The following is a 6,916-nucleotide window of genomic DNA, read 5'->3' as shown; positions in this document are numbered from 1 at the left end:
GAGTTGGCCATTGCTTTTTGTTTGTCCCTATATGTGTTTGGTGGGCTCCAAATCTGTAGCTCTAACCTTTCACTTCCATTTGTTACCTAATATGTAGCATATTATTTAGCAGTCTTTTTGCAGTAGTGGGCAGTTTCTTATTTTTGTTGGCCTAGTGTGTAATGAGGCAGTGGTTGGTGAGAGCCTCCCATTTGTTGGGCCATTCAGACCCTGTGTAATGGGTCTGATTCTCTACGCTCTGGTAGTTTTTAATAGACTCCATTGTTACCAGGGTACCCTCAGAAAAACAAGATGAAATTCACAACTTTCATTCATCTGCTTGCTCTGCCCTCATAGCCTCAAATTGAAGTGTTTTACCATTTTCTTTGCAGGACCACCAGGGCTACAAGTTAAACACAAAACATTTTGGCATATACAGTTGCATTCATTAGTTTTATTGATGAATGTCAATAAAAAGAATGTCTGCCAAAATACAACCCGATAAAAAAAGACTAAGAATTCTGTAAGTACAGCTTGTTTGCTCAGTGGGAAATTAATATCAAACTAGACAGTGACAACTGTGGAGTTTGTGACAGCAACTATGTGACCTTATTACAGTATAGACACTGGGATTTCCTATGATCTTCTATGTACTGTAGAAGAACCCCTTACCTTCTAATGACACTTGTGTGGCTTGTGAGCATCTTAGAGCAAACAAGTTATGTGTTCGTGAGAATCTTTTGATATGTCATACTAGTTTGTAGCTCAAAACGTTATGACTTTACATACGTTTTTGTGAGGAGAACAATTTTTGGGATCAGCCCTTGTCTCAAACACTGCTCTAGCTCAGCTTCCGTTAATCACACTAATTAAAAAAAATTTGTACCTTTATTTAAACAAGCAAGTCAGTTAAGAACAAATTCTTATTTACAATGACGGCCTACCCCGGCCAAACCTGGACGATGCTGTTCCAATTGTGCGCCGCCCTATGGGACTCCCAATCACGGCCGGATGTGATACAGCCTGGATTCTAAACAAGTACTGTAGTGACGCCTCTTGCACTGAGATGCAGTTCCTTAGACTGCTGCGCCACTCGGGAGCCCCAAATGATTGGTACCAGTGGATTCAGAAGAAATAGACAAATCCAATGGTACAACATAGCAGTCTCAAACACACGCTGTATTAAAGGGGTTAGAAGTCCAAAACATGCCGGTGTTACCGTGGGACTCAATATTTAAAAGACCAGGGTATTTCATTAAAGCAAGACGGTTTATAGTGTGACTATATCAGCAATGTTTTAATGGCACCATGGGTTAAGAACAAGTGTTAAATATGCCTACAGTAGTAACCTAAGAGATGGTTGTATTAGATATTATCTCAGATTACAGTCTCGCTTACAGTTTATGGTTTGATGTATGTCCCAGTAAAAACTCCTGGCTCTAATCAAAAACCTATTTGGAAGATTAAGTCAGTTTCTTTTTTTTATCACACATATGAAACCTATTAATGTAGTGTAACATATGAGAAAAGTAAAGTTCTTAATTTGTCTTATTTTCATGTTAACCCTGTAGTCCTCCCGTTGTGGTGTTGGTCGACTCTTATTTCCTATTCATCTGACAACTCCATGTTGACAGCTCAGAATAGACCCGGTGTTCCTCTGGGCTAGGGGGTATACTGTGGGCATACTGCTGAGGTGTGCCTCACTTCCTCAGGTTACATAATACCTACTGTTAATTCCTCCTGGGGCCCGCACACTCAATGTGGAATGGGTCATGAGTCTGCATTGACAAGGGGGGCCTCTGTGTTTACAAGTTTCAGACAAAATGGCAACAGTTCTCTACAGAAAATGTTCTCTTGAATCACAATCTATGGTAATTTACACTCGAGAAGAATAAGGTTGAGTAATTTTGACTAAATCCACTGACTTGAATCTTACATTTTACATTCTTGATAGGAATTGCTCATATAGTGCGAATCTTTCACTATGAGCCTAAAACATCTCCAAACTTAGATAAGTTCCATAAAGTTTCACGTTTCAACTTTTAATGTCACATGCACAAGTACAGTGAAATGCCTTTTTTGCAAACTAAAAACCCAACAATGAAATAACAATGTAATACAAGAAAAAAAGCACACGAGAAATTTGAAGAAATATGAAGAACACAATAAGTAAGCAAGCATGCTATGTACAGGGTCAGTTCCAATACCATATTTACAATGTGCAGGGATACTGGCGCAATGGAGGTAGATATGTATAGAGGTAAGGTGACTAGGCATCAGGATATATTGTATGATAAACAGAGTAGCAGCAGCTTGCATGTGAGTGTAGTCAGTATAAATGTATGTGCATATTATGTGTGAGAGCAGTTGATAGAGTGAGTGTTTTTGTGTGTGTGTGTGTGTGTGTGTGTGTGTGTGTGTGTGTGTGTGTGTGTGTGTGTGTGTGTGTGTGTGTGTGTGTGTAGGGCCCTGTGAGTGTGCATAGAGACAGTGCAAAAATACAAATAAAAGGTCAATAAAGATACAAGGTTAACTCAGATAGTCCGTGTAGCTATTTTATTAGCTATTTATCAGTCTTATTGCGTTGGGATAGAAGCTGTTCAAGAGCCTGTTGGTAGAAGCTATTCAAGAGCCTAACGTATATATTTAAGGGCTTTTCTGATTAGATGTGTCTTTTCCATACTGTCTAAACTTTTTGCTGACTCGTCACTTGCTATTACATAAGTTTAGTCACTTTGAGCTGGAACATCTGGGTGGGGGCAATTGCAGCCAGGGTCAGATGACACCAGTTCACCTTTCACCTACTTTCACTGAACAGGGGCCAGGTTACTATATTATGTCTGAAACATCCTGTGAAAAAGGCCGAAAACGATAGCAAGTAGCCTACCCAATTAATACTTAACTCTTAAAACATAAAGTCGTCACACGCTCCTCTAGTCTTAGGTAGAGCTTTAACAGATCTATTATGTGATTCAGCAGACAATGAAACCATGTTATTACCTGTTTACATGCTCTACCTCATCTTGTCTTATAGCCTATGTGGTTTTGCAGTAGTCAGGAGAATTATTTAAATGTACCTCAACGTCACAAGCGATACTATATGTAAGCTGCTATAGTAAAATATTGTTTTTGTAACCTTTCTGATTTAGGGAGTTCTTTCCAGTATTTTTCTTTCACCATATCACCTACGTGGTGTTGCAGAAGTCCTGAGAATTGTTTAAATGTATCTCACAGGGCACACTATATGGACAGTAGTAGGCTATTGTTTTTCGTGCCTTTCTTACATAGGAAGTTATGTTTTTAATTTTTATTTTACCCTAAGTGGTCATGAGAATTGTTTAACACAGACCAGTGCACTCCAAATGTTGGTGATTTTATTATTTTATTTTTTCACCTTTATTTAACCAGGTAGGCCAGTTGAGAACAAGTTCTCATTTACAACTGCGACCTGGCCAAGATAAAGCAAAGCAGTGCGACAAAAACAACAACACAGAGTTACACATGGGATAAACAAACGTATAGTCAATTACACGATATAAAAATCTATGTACAGTGTGTGCAAATGGAGTAAGGTTAGGGAGGTAAGGCAATAAATAGGCCATAGTGGCGAAATAATTACAATTTAGCATTAACACTGGAGTGATAGATGTGCAAGTAGAGATACTGGGGTGCAAAATAGCAACAAAACAAAAAAACAGTATGGGGATAAGGTAGTTGGGTGTGCTATTTACAGATGGGCTGTGTACAGGTACAGTGATCGGTAAGCTGCTCTGACAGCTGATGCTTAAAGTTAGTGAGGGAGATATGTCTCCAGCTTCGGTAATTTTTGCAATTAGCTCCAGTCATTGGCAGCAGAGAACTGGAAGGAAAGGCGGCCAAAGCAGGTGTTGGCTTTGGGGATGACCAGTGAAATATAGCTGCTGGAGCGCGTGCTACGGGTGGGTGTTGCTATGGTGATCTGTAAGCTGAGATAAGGCGGGGCTTTACCTACCAAAGACTTATAGATGACCTTGAGCCAGTGGGTTTGGCGACGAATATGTAGCAAGGGCCAGCCAACGAGAGCATACAGGTCGCATTGTTGGGTAGTATATGGGGCTTTGGTGACAAAACGGATGGCACTGTGATAGACTACATCCAATTTGCTGAGAAGTGTTGGAGGCTTTTTTGTAAATGACATCGCCGAAGTCAAGGATCGGTAGGATAGTCAGTTTTACGAGGGTATGTTTGGCAGCATGAGTGAAGGAGGCTTTGTTGCGAAATAGGAAGCCGATTCTAGATTTAATTTTGGATTGGAGATGTTTAATGTGAGTCTGGAAGGAGAGTTTACAGTCTAGCCAGACACCTAGGTATTTGTAGTTGTCCACATATTCTAAGTCAGAACTGTCCAGAGTAGTGATGCTAGGCGGGCGGGTAGGTGCGGGCAGCAATCGGTTGAAGAGCATGCATTTAGTTTTACTAGCATTTAAGAGCAGTTAGAGGCCACAGAAGGAGTGTTGTATGGCATTGAAGCTCGTTTGGAGGTTTGTTAACACAGTGTCCAAGGAAGGGCCAGATGTACTGTATACAGAATGGTGTCGTCTATATAGAGGTGGATCAGAGAATCACCAGCAGCAAGAGCGACATCATTGATATATACAGAGAAAAGAGTCGGTCCGAGAATTGAACCCTGTGGCACCCCCATATAAACTGCCAGAGGTCCGGACAACAGGCCCTCCGATTTGACACACTGAACTCTATCTGAGAAGTAGTTGGTGAACCAAGCGAGGCAGTCATTTGAGAAACCAAAGCTATTGAGTCTGCCGATAAGAATGCGGTGATTGACAGAGTCGAAAGCCTTGGCCAGGTCAATGAAAACAGATTAATACCATAAAATGTTTTCTAAGTACTAGGCTTCTGCAAATATTACTAATACATTGTTCCCATCTTTCCCATTAATTAGGGACTGAGGCCTGCACTGCAGATTTCTCCTATTGACTAGAATGGGATGACATCAGCTTGACTTCAGACCACTTGAGGTATGAAAACGTCTGGCAAACTTTGAACTGTTCCTTTTCTGATTAGAGTGTTGGAGATGGTTCTCTGAGGATATGCTCTGCCTACAGCTATAAATCCTACTGTGTTGATAAGTTATTGAGCTTTGAGTAGTTGAACTTTGAACCGGCTGAGTTTCCCATTCAGATTGGCAGAATGAAAAGGTCATAATTGATATCATTAAAAAGAGCTACAATGATTGGTTTCATGAATATGCATAACCTATAGTGTAATTATTTAACTATTCCATGGGCCTTATAATTTCCATCTATAAACATATTTATTTGCACTAATCCAATTCATAGGTGAGAGGCTACGCCATTTCGGGGGAGCAAATTACTGTATTATCATCAAGGGTAACTTGCTGATTGCAAATCTCTTCAAATCTTTCCTTTCAATGACATTTGTGTTTTTGTCATTGTCACATTGCTTTGGGGAAATGTTTTCAGTCTTTTACAAAGAACACCCCCTCGGCTGAACTCATTGTTGTTTCCCAAGTGATGAGTCATTAATCATTAGCCTATTTCACAGACAGTGTGGTGAAGAAGGTGCAACAGGAGGCTGAAGAAATTTGGCTTGTCCCTAAAACCCTCACAAACTATTACAGATGCACAATTGAGAGCATCTTGTCAGGCTTTATCACCATCTGGTACGGCAACTGCACCGCATGCAATCACAGGGCTCTCCAGAGGGTGGTGCGGTCTGCCCAACGCATCACCGTGGGCAAACTACCTGCTCTCCAGGACACCTACAGCACCTGATGTCACAGGAAGGCCAAAGAAATCATCAAGGACATCAACCACCCGAGCCATGACCTGTTCACCCAACTATAAAGCAGAAGGCGAGGTCAGTACAGGTGCATCAAAGCTGGGACCGAGAGACTGAAAAACAGCTTCTATCTCAAGGCCATCAGACTGTTAAATAGCCATCACTAACCGGCTTCCACCCGGTTATGCAACCCTGCACCTTAGAGGCTGCTGCCCTATATACATAGACTTGGAATCACTGGCCACTTTAATAATGGAACACTAGTCACTTTAATAATGTTTAAATAATGTTTACATACTGCTTTACTCATCTCATATGTATATACTGTATTCTATTCTACTGTATTTTAGTCAATTACACTCTGACATAGCTCTATATAATATTTATATATTGCTTAATTCCATTCGTTAACTTTTAGATTTGTGTGTATTGTTGTGAATTGTTTTAGCTACTTCTGCACTGTTAGATACTACTGCACTGTTGGAGCTAGGAACACAAGCATTTCGCTACACCTGCAATAACATCTTCTAAATATGTGTATTTGACCAATACAATTTGATTTGATACATGCAACCTGGAAATGATTGGAAGAAATCAGGGAAAGTATCTAATTAATGGTTGAATCTCATGAAAGGTAAACATGACCAGATTATGGTTTGACAGTAAATTATGGGGTTTAACCGAAATCCATGGAAAAACATATTCCGCGTCAGTGATTGTTCGGTCATTGGGCCAGTGACCGAATACCCGTGCTCTTGAACAAGTCACTTCATTAATCCTAATTGCTCCTGTAAATCTCTCTGGATAAAATGGTCTGTTAAATGACTAAAATGTCAAACTAAAATGTACAGAATTTGTGGAAAGACGATGGCGTCTAGGCCTATAACACAACTGTTTACCCAAACGAAATGTAGTCCCGGGAAGGCTATTTACTACTTTAAATACACGTAGGTCTATGGTTTTTATTTCGATTATCATTAGTTCCAGATGTTTAGGAGGTCGGGGAGTGCGAGTAGCCCCGAGTCTACATGTGCTCCACTAGGGGGATTTAATCACGGAACATCTCCATGACCGAGAGTAACCCCTGTAGTTCTCCAAGCGGATGTAGCTAAGGTTCACTCCATATAAAAGCTTTTCT

This window comes from Salvelinus alpinus, chromosome 4 (assembly GCF_045679555.1).
Source record: "Salvelinus alpinus chromosome 4, SLU_Salpinus.1, whole genome shotgun sequence".
NCBI classification, from domain to species: domain Eukaryota; kingdom Metazoa; phylum Chordata; class Actinopteri; order Salmoniformes; family Salmonidae; genus Salvelinus; species Salvelinus alpinus.
The sequence above is the reverse complement of the archived record's forward strand: the minus strand, read 5'-3'. Positions refer to the sequence as shown.